The sequence below is a fragment of the Zonotrichia leucophrys genome, chromosome 3, assembly GCF_028769735.1.
Source record: "Zonotrichia leucophrys gambelii isolate GWCS_2022_RI chromosome 3, RI_Zleu_2.0, whole genome shotgun sequence".
Classification (NCBI taxonomy): Eukaryota; Metazoa; Chordata; class Aves; order Passeriformes; family Passerellidae; genus Zonotrichia; species Zonotrichia leucophrys.
This window is the reverse complement of record NC_088172.1, coordinates 94,623,333-94,641,975: the sequence shown is the minus strand read 5'-3', so window position 1 is coordinate 94,641,975 and position 18,643 is coordinate 94,623,333. Positions and strand designations below refer to the sequence as shown.

Below are 18,643 nucleotides of genomic sequence, written 5' to 3'. Positions count from 1 at the left end.
AATAGTTCAGAGCAAGCCAGAACATCTTTCATGCTGCTAGATGGTCTGGCCAGACCTAACTTGTATCCTGTCATCTCACTGCATACCCAGCTTTCTCTCACCCTTGAACCATCTTCAAAATCGGGAGTAGCACCTGAGTTCCCACTTCAGGGAGTGGGCAGTGATTGGTTTTGGAGCAGAACAGGTGAGAGGTGCTGCATGGGCTATTAGGATGAAACCAGCCAAGAAGAAAAAGTCAGTAAAAAAAGTGGGAAGAGGCAAATAGGCTTTCAGAAAGATCTCCAGATAATTGGAATATGTTTTGTATTTTTTAAGATATCATCTGGCAATTGTAGTTTGCCCTTAGAACAGCCTATTAAGCAAGAATTATTATTTCTTTTTAATATATCACAAAGTAAAACTTGTGTGGAAAACTTGTCCATATATATTTAGAATAAAGAACTTGTCCATATATATTTAGAATAAAGAACTTCTGTCTTAGTGCCAAATGAAATAATTTAGAGATTTAATTTCTTCTTTACTGTGAAGAAATATGTCCTGCATACACCTGTTAGTGACAAATTTTGGCAACTGTTGTGTAATAAGTAAATTTATCTGCTGCTATTGTACTTTGAGACTTATTAATTTAGAAAAATGTTGAAAAGAAAGGTGTAAGGGATGCTGCTTTCATCTGAGACACAAATACACATGGCTAAAATGAAGACAATTTCGTGTGAAATGCCTCTGTCATCCAAATGCCACATTTCAGGTTATTATACTTCTGCAAATGTTGTTGTGGCAGAACAGCTGTAAGAAAGGTGACACAGGGAGAATGCTAAACAAGAGAAATGATGTTTGTATCCTGCAGTTGTTATGCATTGGCAAGAGGGATGTCTGTGGCAGGGGAGCACCCAGGAGCTGAGGAAAGGCTGCCCTGAGAGGAGCTGAAGTTACTGCTGAGCCTCTGTGAGGACTTTGAATGTGGAATAAATTTATGTTGTAGGCAGAGGTGAAATCTGCATTCCACAGGGTTCAGCTGGGAAACTCGTACTAAGATCAGTCACAACAAAAAGGGGGGGGGAAGTTAGTTCTTCCTCAACTTGGATCTCCCAGCAGTGGCCTGGCAGGATTTTAAAATAGAAATAAAGGAATTAAAGGCAGACTTGCAAGGATCAAGGAAACTCTCTGCTTTGCAAATAGTACCTGCTGGTGGAACAGGAGCAGGAACCAAGATAGGGAAAGAGCAGAGCAACCTTGTTAATATCGTGGCTTTTGAATACAAACCCTGAGGACCAAAGGTCCATCCCCTTGGCCAGATGATGTATTGAAATAAAATTGGCTCTGCCAGCAGATGCTACAAGTTAAGCAACATTTCCATGCCAGCAATCTATGTAAAGAGCAATCATTCAGATGCAGTAGAAGAGTGAAAATTAAATAGCTGGAGATGGAGTAGTCAGAGAGCACCAAGGATGCGGAACAGCTAAAGATAATTAAATTACATAGAAATAAATTAGTTACCATAATGGACAGATTAGGAAATAAAACACAGAAGCATAATCTTGCCAAGCATTTGAGTAGAGCACCAGAACTGGAACATAACTGAACTGACAAATGAGAAAGAGAGTTATAGCTCTTGCCTAAATTTACAAATAGCTATGAGCATTCAAATTTTGCTGTCACATCTGAATGCAATCGAAACTCATCCTGCCTGGACCTTGATATAATCCTAAATTTAGTTATTTTCTATAAGGTTTCAAGGCAATCTTAGTTGATGGCTTTGACTGATTTGTTAGAATAGGTTTTTTTTTTGAGTCCACTTTGCATCTCAGGCAAGTTTACACTCGAAGATAGTATGGGAAATATGAGAGATAAAGCCTTGGTTATCACAACACCTGTGAGCAAGATTGGTGTCACTTGCATGGCTTTGGTAATAACAAACTCCACCTTTTTATGGAGTCGGAGGGATCCCTGTTTCCCAGGCACAGATGAGGGTGGGACTGTCCTGCCATTTTTTGAGCAGAGAATAATCTATGGTGGCCCCAGGATTTTCTCAGCCTGTAGCTCTGCTCCAGACCATCCCAGAGTGGGGATACAGCTCATCCTGTAGCTCTGCTCCAGACCATCCCATGAGAGTGGGTGGCTCTGGGACATCTCCCATGGTGCGATCCACATTGGATCATTGTCATCTCCAGCTTTTCATGGGAGGCAGTGCTGAATTGCTCAGCAGATAAATGTGGAGCAGGCTGAATTACCAGGGTGGTGAGGGGATAGACAGGGTCCTGAGACCATGCTTTACTGGGGCACCCAGCACCAGCACTAGGCTGGGATGTGCCAAGTGCGACAGGAGCCTGCTGAGGTTTCTGTGTCACTGCTGAGCTATAGTTGCACTCCTTACATGGACGTGAACATCTAAGGAAGCATAGAGTAGATTCTTTTCCTTTTTTTAATTTAATTTGAGAACTATGTTGACCTTTCAGTGTGGTTCCATTAGCATCCCTGCTCCTACTGTTGGAAGCTCCTTCCTAGGCTGCTCTGTGTGCAGATCAGTCTGTCTTTCATGGTGACTTTGAGCTGACTGGAAACAAATCTTTCATTTGTTTCTTATTTTTAATAGTGAGACACCATGAGCTACATTTTGACCTTGCAGGGGAGAAAATATGAAGCAGTAGTAGCAACTGATGTATGGGAAAAATCTGGATGTTAATATATACAGCAATCCCAATGAGGCTAGAGCAACACAAAGAGATTGATGTTTTTTCTCAGGTCACAGTTTTGCCTCTGGCAGTATTAGCATGAATGCCATTTAGTCATCAGTGTGATTTTTTTTTTTATTTACAAAGGCAGATGTATTCCTACCTTCTTTATTATGTTTTGAGCATTTTTTCCCCCTCAGCTTAGAGCTTGAGGGCTGATAATTTTACTGTGAGGCTGCTGGTACTTGTTCGTTTTTCAAGGGTGATCAAGAAATTAAGAACCTTTGATTCTCACAGTAACTAAGTAGGATGGCCCACAATGGAAGAAGTATAGGAATGATTAGCTTGGTCTTTCTGGACTTTGATACTCAGCCTCACAGGAACACTGCACAATCATTCATGATTTTCTGTCTACTTTCCATTTTCCTTATTGTCATGAATCAAGTGAGAATGCCCTGCATTCATAATGAAAATCATTTTGATGGTTAGGGCAATGGGGATGCTCAATGTTATGAGGGAACAGTATTTTTAAGAATACTTCAAATAATATATTTAAGCAAACAGTTGGGAAGTCAGCACCTCCCTCAGGTATTAAATTATCTCTAGCTTCCAAGAGGGGAGAAAGTTTAATAATTTCACTTCTTCCATGATTTGTATTCATTGAAGTAGTTAACATTTGTCTTCTCATGGAAATTGCTGACTTTTTTAAGGCTCTGGCTTTTAAAAAAAAAATTACAAAAAAGAACAAAACCAACCAAGGCTCCAAAGTATGTTTAGTTGACAGAAAAAAAAAGTGTGGAAGTCTTTTAAATCACTTTTCAATAAATGCAAAATAAAAGCCAATTTTACTGTGCTAGGACATAAATGCCAATTGAAGCAAGCCAAGACACCAGCTGTAATGACACTTCCAGTGCAGCTGGCCCATCATCACAAATGGATTTAGTGGGCTGTGTTTCCAGCTTTGGAGCTCTCAATTCACCCAAGGTGATGCTGCCTGTGAACCTGTCAAGGAAACAGATTTGATGTTCCAGTGATCACTCTCCAGAAAATCTTCTTGTGATCCATCTTTGCACGGGCTTGGTCCTTCCTAGGCCGCTTCTGGAACCTCCTCACCTTTGGAACCACTTCCAGGTTAATTTTGCAGCCTTTTTCTTTCCCAGCCACAGAATCCTCAGGTAACAGAAGTCTGGATGCCCCTTGAAGCCTCTCAATGTGGCAGGAGCAGGATGCATCCTGGCAGATGGGCTATAGTGAGTGAGTCAGAGCTGTTGCATAAGCTGCAAGGGGGTAAACTTGGCCTACCAGGCACATTCCCAAATCAGAAGTCTTTCCCCCTCCCTCACCCCAGAAATCCCAGGCAGGGAAGAGCCAAAGATTGCCCTCATCTTGGGTTGGTTTCGGTATTTTGGGATGAACGGAGTTTGCAGTTCCAGGATGATCCATAATCTCCAGAGCTGGGAATGCAAACAAAGGGAAAGATGTGTTTGTATGTGTGAGTGGGTGTGTAATATTCTCAGGCTTGTGGCCTGGAGAGGAAACAGTAAATAGCACATGAAACTCCATAAAACAGTGAGCATTGGCAGCTTTGTTCCTACAGGATTATGCACCAGCCTGAAGAAGTAAAACTGTGTTACCTAATAGGATAGACAGGATCTGGGCAAGGGGTAGACTGGCAGGTACTATGCATGGGCAGAGCGTGGTGATCCTCATGTTTGGTAGGATTAAATCTTTTTCTGCTAGAAATTATGTGATGAACCATTTTGAGCTGGGAATTATCTTTGTTATTTGCAGAGATTGTAAAAAAAAAAGGGAAGCTTTTTTCCAAAACTAGTAAGGAGCAAATACTACTTCAATTGCCCAGATTCTGCCCTCTTGCCTCTCCCAAAAACAGTAGATAAATTGGAGTTGAATATATAAATCTATTCTACTCAGGAACAACCTACACCAATAAATCAGTATTTTCTTGCTACGTGTGCAATATATAAATGGCACATTCACAGATGTCAAATAAGTTTCCCTAACTAAGGAAACTGCTCAACACACTTCAGATCTTCGTAGCAACGCCTAAAGTACCACCCTAATAGCATCAGTGGAGTAGAAACTGTTTAGCAGAATAGCACAGACTTTATATAGGGTCTTCCTTAGGCTGATATTTTTAGTCTTCAGACTTCACTTATTCTTGCTGAATTAGTAGAGCCTTTCAGAATATGTGTTTTATTTCAAATCTGCAATCTTGACAGCAGGTTTTCAGCTAGTTCTGTGTCCTATTGCAAACCTTACCTGTTTCTTTCATATAACAAATACAGAGGGAAGATAAAGCATAGAGATTTGGCCACACTTTCATAAATTCATGAAAAATGGCATTTCTTGCTGTGAGAAATACAGCTAAATGATTGCTGCTTTATCTAGTAAAACAAATGTATCCTGTCCAACAGAGATGATAATTCTTACTGACCTGAATGCTTATAGATTTTACCCCTAAATATCTGATTTTCAGAAGAGCTCAGATCCTACTTCAGCATTTAAATGAAACTCTCATGGCTTCCAGCTGCTCTTTCCAAGGACTAGATGCCCAAATGAATCTATCACTCACACACACCTTGGTGTCTAAATCAGGATATTTAGGTGCTGGGCTCATTCAAAGATTAAGATCTTTGAACAAATTATGCTAAAATGCACTTAGAGAGTTGCTGAAATGCCTAGTGCTAACTACTAAATGGAATGGCAGCTTTTTAATGCTGCCATTTTACAAAGTCAGTATCTACAATTAGCCCCACAAGCCCTTATTTGGATACCCTGCTTTAAATCACATGCATATAGTTGCAGATGGAGATACCACACTCATACATACCCATTTTAGATTAACATGGCGTAAAAGCCAGCATGGTTAATACCAGCTAACACTAAGTAAAAAGCTCTTTCCACTAAATTATTGCATTGAGAGGTGGGTATGAGCACTGGGAGACAGTGCACTGCTTCTTTTGTGCTGTTAAGTGAAAGATAAAAAAATTAGTTGAAAAAACAAATCCTGGTGCACCAGGTTTTTGGTGTAAAAACTCTCCTTTTGATGGAGATGACAAGATCTTGAGTGGTAAAGGTACAGCTGGTGCTCACATCTTGCCTAGGAAAAAAGGGCCAGTGATGAAGGGTTGCAGCAGAAATGAGGGTCTTCCAAGGGAAAAAAGTAGAATATGTAGTGTTGTGGAAAGCCCTCTTGTATGTATATCTGGGACTCTTCACTGAAGAAGATGAGTAGAAAATGAGGGGACTTTAGGATCATACAGCAGTTCTGAGATTCTGTAAGCATCAAGGACAGGGTTATAAATCTTTTCTCATGGGACCCCTTGGCTCAAATGGAGAGGTTTTTATGAGACTCCATGCTCTTGTACAACTGCCTGTGAGGATATTTTGCCTAAAAGGGCTTGTTTTGGTCAGTGTTGAGGACAAGGTGTGTCTGACTGCATGGACTGCTGCTCCCAGTCACATTGGCAGCTTGTGTGGTCACTCTGTGGCCCTGGCTCTCAAATAATCAAGTAGGTACTTGTGAGATCTTTTCAGTTTAGCACTCCATTTCTGCTTCTGAAAAGAGCTGATCTCCAGGTGTCAGCACTGGAAAAAACTGAAGTAGATGGAAGTCAGCGAGGAAGAGTGAAAAGAAAGAGAAAACAGCTATTTATTATCACCTTATAACTTGGTTAATTTTTTTGGGGTATGCCTAAAGACCTATTTGGATCTTTTGTGATGGGACACGTGCTTAGCTTGGAGTAGGAGGCAATTATACTGTGAGAAAACTGAACAGAGCATATATGTTTGATATGATCTGCATAGTAACATAAATCTAGCGTCTATGTGAAGATGATTTCAGCTGTCTCATACAGAAAGGCAGCTGGATTTTGGGATGAGGCCACCCACTGCCAGGAGAAAAATGCTTGAATCTTCAATACCTTTGATTCACGGGCTTTAGGAGGTGAGAATCATACTGTCAACAGCATGTGCCTGGGAAGCATGTTAAATTTCCTACGCCTTGTCCTCTCCCCCTCTCTCACAGTCAGCTTCTAAATTGAACTCTCTGCAGATGAAACTTTAACTTTATGATACCTCTACATAAATCCTGTTTTCCATTTTGACAGAAATTTTACTGTAGGAAAAAAAAAGATGGGTTTTTTTTTCCCCCTTGTCTCTGCAGTGCTGACAGCTTTGTGCTTGTCCTTTCTTGAAATATCCAAGTTAATTTTACAGCTATCGAGGAGCACGGTGTAAACACAGCTTTACACCCTTTAACCACAACACCCTCCTCTCTGGAATCTCCACCTCCTGCACCTATTCTTGCAAACCACCTGGAGCAATGTTTCTGCCTCATAAATCTGAGCCTTCAAGGAGGGCAGCACTGCATGCACTGCCCTAGCTGAAGCAGTCTACCTGGCTGATTTTTTTGATAATGCCTTTTTGATGTGTTGCTGGTAAACGGCTTTATTTGTGAGAGATTACAGTCACGGCAAAAAAAAAAAAAAATCCCAATAGTGACAAAAATAACTGTTATGGGCAACGCTGGATTTTCCACTCATTTGTGCTTTACCTTTAGCCTCCAGTTAAGCTTGTTGCCAATTATTTCTTTCTTTGGTGCCTGCTATACACAGACCACAGAGGGTTTTGTTCTTCCTCTGTCTAAAGTCCCACACCATCAATTAGGACAGGAAGAAGGGTTCCTCTGTGGTATTTGAATCCAAGCAAACCTAAAACAAGCTATGTTTTGCTAATCTTTACGTGCACCTGCAGAACAACAGAGGCTGCACCTGGGTGGAAAAAAGTTACCAGTAGCTTTTCATGTGCAAAACTCTTAAATGTAGGAATTACACAAGGCAAAATGTGAGTGGATGTGGTTTATTGGTGACTGCTTTTATTGTACCTTATCATATGCAGAAAGTGAATCATCTGATACAGAAATGGCTCATTAGGGATCAACATATGCACCTGAGCCTAGATCTGCATTTAAAAGATATGAAAGAGATCTCTTACAATGTAGCTGGATGAATAATATTGCAAATCCATGGAGTTTTGACAGGTAATTAATCAAAAAAAATCCATATTTAGATACTTAGGTGCTAGGCACCAAGAAAGAAGTCTGCCTTTTCTGTATAGTAACTCTGGGAGCTGCACATTTTTAATACATCTAAAAATCGAGCTGCTGGTGTTGATGCCTATATTTATTTCCAGGGTTTGTGTAGTTGTATGAGCCATAGCATAATGGTGGAAGCCCTTTTTCTGTTTCTCTGTACAGAAGGAAAGAGTGGCTGTGCAGTGGCAGCAGCCAGATCTGTGCTGGCTCATGGACCCACACTGTCAAATGGATATGGCAAAATAGCTGTCAGACCCACTGAGAAATCCTGATCCAGCTGAAGACTGGGGGCCTATCTGTGTCCCTGTGTGTTTAGTGCACAGCTTCAGAGTTTTCTGGCACAGAGCAGCTCGCTTTTCAAAGCAGGCTAATTAATCACGGCCACCAAGAGAGCAGGAATGGCCATTTGGGGTTAACGAGAGTGTGACAGCAGCAAAGCTGTGCACATGTGTTGGTGGAAATTGGCCCTAGGAGGGGTGCTGTGGAGGTAAACATCCCTCACTCTGCTCATTGCATAATTGTATGAGCAGAGTGTTGCCTGGTGTGTCCCTTTAATTTCACATTGAGGAAAAACTGTTTGTTTTTTTTTTAAATAGTACTTTTGGAATATTGACATCACCAACACTTTATTTGTCCCTTTCAGTCATAGTATGAGTAGTTCATAGCTCTGTCCTCTGGCTCTCATTGTCATGTTGCTCAGGACTGTAACATTCCCTTCCCTGCACATGAGATGCTGTGTCTCGTGTCAGTGTGCACAGTGCCAGTGTAGCTGTGCTCATCAGTCAGCCAGAAGTTTTGGCAGCAGAGTCTAATGACAAGCACGATGCTCACATCAGAAGGGATAGTGGCTGTCTCAGAGATATTTGCAGCTCGTTTTGAAGCAGGAGCAGTGGCTTGTGTCTGCATGCATAGGAGATCCTTGGATCCCAGGCATGAGAAGACTCCATTTGGAGAACAATTTCCTCTGCTTGCCTCCACATTTTCCTGAAATATTTACACCCAGTTCAGGGGAGGCTTTCCGTGACAGTGGTCACAGGGGTCTCAGGCGAGGGAAGAGCCGAGAATGTTGACTCGATCTTCAGAAGTCTTGATTTATTATTTTATGACATATATATTACATTATAACTAACTACAAAGAATAGAAGGAAAAGTTTCCTCTCAGATGGCTAGCTAAGAATAGACTAGACTAGCCTAGACTAGACTAGAATAGAATAACAAAAGGCAGCTCTCTCTGACTCTGTCGACATAGCTCAGCCTTGATTGGCCGTTAATTACAAACATCCAACATGGGCCAATCACAGATGCACCTGTTGCATTCCATAGCAGCAGATAATCACTGTTTACATTTTGTTCCTGAGGCTTCTCAGCTTCTCAGAAGGGAAAAAATTCCTAAGAAGGGATTTTTAGTGGAAAGATATCTGCGACAGTTTTCATTTCAAAAGTTTTGTGACATTGATCTCTGACTGCTCTGTTGTCTTCTATACAGCCTGCCTCTGCCACAGAGACAGGGCACTTCCACCCCCAACCAAGCCAAACTGAAAGATTAGGACTTGAAAATGCCTTATGCCATTTCACTGGGCTTCATTAGGAGAATGAGGTTAGGGTAAGGTTCTGCTCCACTCTTGATGACTTGTCTCCCTAAGACCGCTCCAGACTTCCAGCTGAGCTGTGTTTTCACATCTCCTTGCTCTGTGCTCTATCTCTGTCATTAAGAGCTCCATTTCTGCTGCATTTCACAATGTTTGAACACAGGTGACATCCAAACCTCTTACTCCCATCCTTGCTGGAAGATGACAGGCAACCAGAAAGAAGCATAGTTGAGAGAGAAAAAATCCCAAATTACACTCCTGTTCCTAGTGCTGGAGTGTGAGAAGGAAAGGCAGAGAACGCAGCACAGTCATCTGCAAATCATTTTGTCACTCAGAGATGGAATAACTTAATGACAAAGTTATCCCTGCCAAGTTCTGATGGCTTCTTACCTTCACAACATCTGCACTAATTAGTAACTTCACTTGGAAGCTGCTTGTGCTGGGTATTGTTCTGCTGCCAGTCATCAGGCAGCGATACCTTTCTGCAGGAGAGAAGGAGCCTCCTGCTCTGCAGATCGAGTTAAATGCGTGTCTGTGCTGCTTGGAACACAGCTCAGGGGCATCAGCTACCAGCCCTTTGGGTGGCCACGGGATTGCCATGCCCTAATAACACTGAACTGAGTGCAGAAATGACAAATATGACTGGAGGTTGTGTCAGGAGAAGCTTTTCCAACCTGCGGTGTTGGAGTATCTCATGAAGCTTGTTAGGCGTGATTGCTAAAAACACTCAAGAAAGGAAAGGAAAGGCTTGTGGAAATGGAGAACTCTTTAGCAGGAGAGTGAAAATGCTTTCCATGTTTCACGCTGCAAAGCAAGACTTGAGGAGAAGCATGAGAGAGAACAATTATTTAAGGAAAGAACAATTATTTAAGGAAAATTATGTCTCAAACCCTGCTGGACAGCCTGCAGCTGAAGTAGTAAAGGAGGGGAAAAAAGGTGAATTCTGATAGAAGACTAATGAATTTTATCTTGTCATTCCAAATTTTTAACAGTAATTTAACCATATTATAGCTTGTCTTAAATTGACATTTACTACCTGATTTGATAATTCCGACTAGTTGTTTTTTGGTTGATTTCAGTTTTTTAACTCATCACTTCCTCTACAGTTTTTTGGGATGTTTAACACTAACATAGTAAAAAACACCAAGACCACCCCATTCCCTAAAAAGAATGTCAAAAACCCTTTCTCCCTCTAAGTACAGCTCTTAAAACTCCAAAGAAGACAATCATTCTTCGCTTTTTTCTTCTTGTCATTATTTAATTATTCTGCTTTAGAAAGCATTCATGCTAAAGAAAAATGTGAGAGAAAAAGTAGGATTATGGCCCTATTTTAAACATTTCTGCATTTATTCATAAGGAATTAAGTTTGTAGTACTCTTCCTCCTCTTGGTATTATAGAATTTGGGCAGTCACAGGAGTGTTCCAAGGAAATTGGACACTTTCATGGAGCTGCTAAACACAAAAGGAGCCAGCACCCAGTGAAGGAACTCCCCTGAGTAGTATTGTCATGTTATTTTCTTTATGCATCTTTCTTTTCTGAATGTAACTAGTTTGTATATCCTTCCTAGAGTTTCTATAGCGCCCTCCTTTCTGTGAATAGTGATGATAACATATCCCATGACATGTTGCTTAATTTATTAAAGGTAGAGAGTTTGTAGGAAATCCACCAGCATCTGGCAGGGGGGAGCAGGGATTTAGGAAGAAGAAAATCTGGCACAGCAGATAAATTGAATCAGTCTGGGGAAGCAGGGGCATTCCAGCCTGGCTTTATTGTTCTCCTTGTGTGTTATTTGGGCAGCTTAGGGAAACTGAGAAGTGCTTTGGAGAGCACAGTGTGTCTGAGGTAAGGTGCAGCTGAAGGTTATCAGTGCATCACTGCAGACACGGTTTTGGGTGGAATAAGACAAATCTCTCTGGTTTCACGATGGCTGGTGAAGACTTTGAGGCTGATGACCAGCCCAGTGCTGTCTCTGTTACTATTGACAATGTCCTGAATGATCACTTTCCCAGGATGTTTTCTTCCTTATTGAATGTATTTTTAAATTCTATAATATTTACTCAAGTTTGAATGCTGTCAAATATTTAGATAAACAAATGATCTAAAGCAGGTTGTGTCACTGATGAATCCTGATATTCTGTGTGCAGGATTTTTTCCAGCTGTTAGCTCAGACTACATTCTTTTTCTCTTTTAATTTTATTCTCTCTAAAACCTTTTTTTACTATTTTTTTTACTACAACTAGCTTACAATTCACAAATCTTCTTTAAAATAATTGAATACTGATGATCAGCTAATACATCAAAGAATGCTGATGCAAAGTTTTTTCTGTAATTTCCACTATGCCAGTGGCAAATGCAGTGAATCAACTGTTTTATCCATCTTCCTCTTTAATATCAAGCATATTGAATTTTATAGACTAACTGAAATAAAAATAAATGGCAAGGAAAACCACTTTATGTTGCTGAAAATGCGTGCTGAGTGGATTTCAGAACTTTGTGATAGCTCATAACTTCTTGTGCAGAACAGCAAAGTATTGACATTGCAAGTGAACAATGAATTATTTCAATTACATTCAAAAGTCACTGTGGATCCAAGTTATATAAATGTAACAGTAATTCTTGTGGACTTCACAATTATGCAAAAAAACCTTGGTATTCAGGGATTGGTTTTCTTTTTTTTTTATCTCATGCAGAGGGAGCTGAGTAATTCACAGTATAATTTAAGGAGAAATTCAATTTTCTCATGAAGTATATACAATATTGTCAACATGTCTGTATAGGTTTTTACATCTGTGAAGACCAAATACAGAAAAGAAATTGAGTTTACTATATACCAGTACTGTATCAAGCATCTCATATTCTCCATGAAATAAGTTGCCCTTTCATGTTCTAATTACATACATTTTAACTAAATTTACCTCCTGAAATATTTTCCTTAAAAATAGGTTTCCAGATGAGGTGTTCACATATCAGTTGCCTCACATGCAGGATTTACAGCTCAATAGCTCTGAAAACAATGACAGTGAAATTGCATTAGTGGACCTTTTTTCTTTGTGAGTGCTTAAAGATCAGTCAGACAACTTAAGCAGGGTGTTTCTGGAGAAGCAAGAAATGTTATGCATCCATATTGTAACAAAAGAACTGCTGTTGAGGTATTTTTAATGTACTGAGAAGCCATCAAGTGCTCAGATGTTTGAGCATCATTTGATGAGCAAGGCTCAGTTATTCCAGCAAAACGTACCAAGACTTTTTCAATCACACCTTTTCTTTTTTCTTCCCCTCCTTTTATACTTTGTTTTTAAGCATCCCAGACTGGCAGAAGAAAGAAAAATTAGTGCTCAGAAATGTCCATTGAAAAAATTTGCACTGAGCAAAAAAAAAAGGTAGCTAAAACCTTTGGACTTGGAGTGCCACCAATATTCTCATTTTTACTGATGCACAAGCTCTGGGCACTAATTTTCCACTCCTCAAAATGAGGGTGAACATGACATTAAAATAATAGACTTGTCTTTTCAGATGACATTTGTCTTGTTTTGTTGGCCTTTCTGCTTTTTTGTATTCCAGTCATCACAACCTTCTTCCTGGTCTGTTTCCTTCCACAGATGTTGAGCTTTTCTGTCAGATGGGATCCTCCAGCTCCTCTGCAGGACAGCCTTCCTGGACACTGGTGAGCTAAACCGAAGTGTTACTCCTCTTTTAAGATCAAACCCAAATATTGGTCAGGCCTCCCCTTTTTGTTTTGTAACACCAGCAGAATGGTTGCTGTTTTCCCAAAAGAAAGTCAAATATTTCCCTTCATGAGTTGTGCATGTTCAGAAAGCCCAGAGATACATGCAAAACTTGAAAAACCTCTCCAAAATAATCATGGTCTTGAGTTCCTGCTGCTTTCTGCCAGTTCTGGTGTTCTTGGATAGAGTTTCATGAAAATTCAGTGTGCCCAAACAAAATTCAGTGGCTGTACTTCAAGTCACTTAGGCAGTTTGTATTGTGAAAAGATGTTGGTGTGAGGCAGATTGTTGTGAGAAATATATTTTTTTTAAAAATCATCTGTTGTTGAGGTTGGGTCTTGGGTTATTAAAATCCCTTGCAGGTGGTGTAGGAGAGAGGATCAGTGAGAACGCTTGTGAGCAGAGTGAGCACAGCAGTGCTCTCTTCTAGAGATCCCTATCATTGAATGTTTCATTGTCTTTAAGCATAGTTGGTAATCTATTCCTTGCCTCTTGCTTGTCTACTTTCTAGAAAGGCAGGAATAATATGGCTGTCCCAATAGGATATTCCTCAGCAAGAAAACCAATCTCCTGTGTAGCCAAACTCTCTCAGCAGCTTGAGAGCCATACAAGGCCACTTTTGAGTGAAAACATTTTTGTCCTTGGATGTATACAGACAGTATTGAGTGAAGTGCTTGGAAACCAAGGCAGATCTTTGTAGCAGAAAGAGTTGAGGTTTGTGGAAGATTATGGCTAGAACAGAAAAAACAGTCTCTTCTTTTCACCCCTTTATAATTGGTGCAACAATGGGGCAGTGGGGAAGCACAAGCAAATATTCAATTTGTACCATGCAGGAGGGCTATGAATGAAAAAGAGAGGAAGAAACAGAGGGGGGGAGAGATAGCTGTTATTTTTTTTTTTTCCTTAAACAAGCAGACAAGGAAGCCCTTTACTTCCCTTTAAAAGTAGCCCCTCTTCTACAAACACATTGCTGGACAGCAACATAGGGAAGAGAAGGGAAAAGTGGATTTTTCCTGTTATATCCCATTCTGGGTTTTTTCTTCCCAGCTCAGTCCTTAGCAAAGCAACTTGCACAGACCAAAAATATGGTCACTGCAGAGCTGACCACTTACTGTGAATTGGGTAATTATCAACAGAAATATTTAATCCTAACTCTCTCATTGAAAATGGGATTTTTGTGAGATTTAGTTTGTACCCTAAATAAGACATCTGTGTGTTTCTAGCTGCTTGCCATAAACTGACCTGTAGGACTACTAACTAAAGAAAAATCCTTTTCTTCAACTAAGCAAGAAATTAAATGGCAATAGCTGAAAATGTAAGTGCCACTGGCAGGAATGTGCTTTTTAGGGTAATGGGCTTGTGTTTGTGTGTGTGTATGTCCTTAATGGCCCAAGCTGCAGTTTTCTGAAGAGCCTTGAGCCCTGATACAGCTGACAGTAATACTGATTGCTGAGGGTAGCACCAAGTGTGGGTCTAAAGAAGTTTCTATTGGTATTGCAAACATTTGACATTTTCTCTCCATTGACACTAGATGACATACTGTTTGCACTATCCCAGTTTTTGAGGCCCTCTCATTAAAGGAAGTGGGAATTACTTAATTGGGCATCTTTGAACATCAGGAATAACTCATAAGAAATTTATACCACCATATTTCCCAGGGTCTCTCTCCCCAACATTTACATGAGTTTAAAATAAATAAAGCAAGCCTATAAGATTGTAGCCCATAGCTTCTGGTAGCTGGTACCTGTGCTAAAATGATAACTGCTGAGCTCAAATTATGATGTCTCTAAGGACAAGCTAAAAGATTGCTTCATCTTAATATTGCTGAAAACAAGTGAGTAATGTTTTTAAAACTTTGCATTGAGAAATGTTTTTACCCCACTACAGGGTAATATCTTCACTCCCATTTTTGCACGTTCAGGCTGAATTTTTGTCTTGATGGTGTATTATGGCTATTATGTATAAATTACAGGGTACAGAACTGGTTATACTTATTTCTGTAACACAGGCACCGCTGGTGCACGCTGTTTTTTATGGCATGTAACTGTTTTGAATGAATTGAGATTATCTTCTGTGGAAGGTCAGCAATTTCAATGTCTTTCTCATGACAGGAGCTAGACAGTATTATCAGTTGTAATTTTCAGCTCATAAAGTAAACTGCTGCACAACATAACATGCTCCTGTGGGCTGCACCTGAGGTAGCTGAGTGTTATTCATTTACTAAATGATCCTTGGGTTTAGTGTGAGCACTTTCATCTGAAAGCTTCTGACTCACAGAGCACACAGGCACTTGTTTGACTGGAGATGCTGGCAGAGAAGGATGCTCAGCCCTCTTGGGAACAAGCACTAGAATAGGGACAAAAGTTGTAATTTGGGGTGTCTTAGAAGCACCTCATTCCTTATTCTTGGCTCAGTAGTTCCTACTGGATGTTTCTGTGTGCTTTCCAGTGAAGTGCAAAAGGTTTGGGTTTGTTTTGGGGTTTTTTTGGTTTTTTTCTTGTTGTACCTGCTGAGACCTTCACTTTATTTGCCATGTATGCAGTCATTCAGTATTTGTCTCAGGGTTGCACTCTTGTAACTGAGTGCCATAATAAAGCACCCAGGCCAAAGATGCTTCCTTGGAGCAGAAGAAAGGTCTTGATAAGGAAACCAAAGTCCTTCTCTATGTATTGTATAAAAGTCCAGCTTGGGCATTTGGCTCTGTCTGGCAGTATGCAGGTGAAGGCTGTCATAAGTGCAAAACAGGGAATTTACACAGAATTAATCAAAAGATAAAGTGCACACATCTTGGGGCACAAGAATTAGAACTTTGTCACTTCCTGTACAAACAGCAGTGTGCCCAAAATGCAGTAGGGCATTTGGAGAGTGTTTGTAAGAAAATTGTCAACTAAGCAGGTAGATGATGCAAACTTCTATTATATTTGCTAAGCTCCAGCTGGGTATTGTGACTGTTCATAAATGAGCTTTAATATTCCCCTTTTCTCAGCTGCAAATGACCATGCCTGTTTTATTCCTCAGTAGTCCATAGAAAGCCAAAACTCTGTAAGCTCCCAACACAATGCAGAGGGTTGGCCTTGTGTGTGACCTGTCTCACCTCTCGAACTGTGATGCAAAATGTAGACCTGGATCCACAGCCTTGTGGGTTTCTGATGCTGTCATCTGTGTTCATTGTCAGGGGAAAATAAAATAGGAAGGAAATGAATTTTCAGAGAGCAAAGTATCACTGTGGGATCAAATGCAAGAAATAATGCATGGGCAGGTTTGTAAAAGATATTTGCTGTGGCTTCTGTAGTAAACATGTTCTTCTCCAGCCCTAATGAAGTCCACAGACCAGCAAGTAAAAGGGCACATCATCAGTGCTAATTTACTTGAATCTCCTAGCAGAGGACCAATATGAAATATTAATCCCTGAGAGAGAGAAATTACTGATGTGACCTTTGACCATGTCAGAAGTGAGCCCACATGCAGGACTCTCCTGGTGGGTTGTTGACAGTTTGGAGTACAGGCAGCACAGACCCTACAGCTGTGAAGTCAGCCTGCATCTTCATCAGAGAAGGTCCTTCCTTTTTGTTTCCATCCAAAATGGCATTATTAATATGGGGTTTTTCAGCTTCTCAATGGCAGCTGCTCAGGCAGAGACCATGGGCTACATCCTGAGCTAGGCAAGTTCAGAAGTTTGCTGCAAATGTGATTTGTACCAATGAATACTTGGGGAGAAGGGATAAATAAAGAGAGGCTGCTGATGTGCAAGTGGGATGCAGTGTTTCTGAAAAAGTCCAGCAGAGGAACAAGAGGGGAAAGTGGCACAAAAGGAACAAATGTAATGTTTAGCAACTATCATTTGCCTGCTCAGGGTGCCATGTGATTTATATGACTAACCAAGTCAGCAAGCAGTGAGTGTTGATAATTAATGGTGTGGCAATGATTTATGGATCAAGGACTACTTGCTCTAAGCATAGCCTCATAATTCTAAATAATAAATAAACTAGAAATTGATTCATTTTGGGAGCAGCAAAAGTGAATTCTTCCTGCTGTTATTTGATGCATATTCTTTGCTCAGGTGTATTTAATTGCTTACACACTATCTTGGCAGGGGGAAAAAGAAGAGCCTTGTGTATGTGATAGTGTAAATAACATTTTTGTTGTTCTGTCTGAATGCTTAAAGATTGATTAAATCCTTCATCTGTTTTAACGTGGCTATGGGTGTTCCCCTAAAGACTGATTTCCTGGCAGGTTTCCACAACATGGACTTTTTCTTCTGCTTCTCTCTCAGATTAAAATCCTGTCACGTTTTATGCAGATTCGCTGGTCAAAGCAGGTGCAATTGGATGCTGACTGTGCAGCCAATACCAGCACATTTCAGCATGCCCCAGAAACCTGAGGCAAAGCTGAGAGAGGAGAAAAAACCCAAAACATAACAGATGTTGCCATCATTGTCCTTTTAATCACTGCCAAATTTGCTACCTGTGGGCTTCACTTGTACTATCGGCTGTATGAATTGGTGTGACTAGAGGCTAGAAGATAAAAGCTTTCATAAATTGTAGATAAGCAGGAAAATGGCAGTAGCTGCTTTTTGCCTCACCATCACCTGAGCCCTTCTGCAAGCCTGTCAGCTCTGGGAGGGCAGAGGCTATCAAGCACTGCTTTTATTTGTACAGTTCCCAATACAATGAGACTTTAACCCCAAATGAGACTTCAAAGTGTGACTAAATATTGTATAAGAAAGAATACAAAGGCTTAAAATATGCAAATTCATGCAGCTACAACACATGCCTTCCTATTACCCCAGAGAATTAGGAGAGGGCACTGTGGTGGGAGTAGAGAGGTGTAGTTCATTCAGCAGTTGCCCAAACAAGGAAGAAAGTTTTTCCTTTTTTTAAAAATTATTATTCTCTGTGGGATTTTCTTTGTTATTCCTTATGGTTCTCTTGTAGTGTTACTGCATGTAGGAGATCCACTTGTCGAGTCTGCTCTCTACCTGCACTTCTCCAGGTAGCACAGATAGTGGTCAAGCTTCACTTTCCTTCCCATTACCTATGGATATTTTGGCTCATTGATAAGTGGTTGTTTTTCCTGTGCTTCATCTGCAATAGACACTAAAAATATTTCAGGATTTATATTGCTTTAGTGGTGACATTATGCCAGCACTGTCACCTAGGTAATGGAGCTAATTGCCATAGCAACAAGGCTTTATAATTCAGCAGCCCCAACATTTTTGACATATGGGAGAAACTAAAGATTTGAAGTAGGACACAAATGAAAGATATCTGATTGGGCTAAGTCACATTAATAGTCATGAACAGGAATCTTCTGTGCAGAGTAAATCAAATCAGAGTAAACAATAAATCTTTTAGAGGCTCATTTACTTCAAACTAAATTGTTTAATGTAAGAAAAACTTTCTTCCTCTGGGGGAAAAAATAGAGGCATTTAATTAAGACAAGCAGATAATAAACCTGATTGTTTAAGTGTTATTGTACAGCCCCTGTGTATTGCTGCCCTTCTAGGCATTGTATGAGACTAAGGAAATAACAAAGTACTT

General features: G+C 40.3%; 1 long non-coding RNA gene across 1 annotated transcript in view; it reads left to right on the top strand.

Moving 5' to 3' along the window:
- Nucleotides 1-18,643, top strand: part of LOC135445021 (uncharacterized) — a 52,245-nt gene that overhangs the window by 11,641 nt on the left and 21,961 nt on the right. The window contains exon 2 of the long non-coding RNA XR_010439427.1: nt 12,978-13,042. This is a non-coding gene — a long non-coding RNA (uncharacterized LOC135445021). The remainder of the gene's footprint in view (nt 1-12,977; nt 13,043-18,643) is intronic.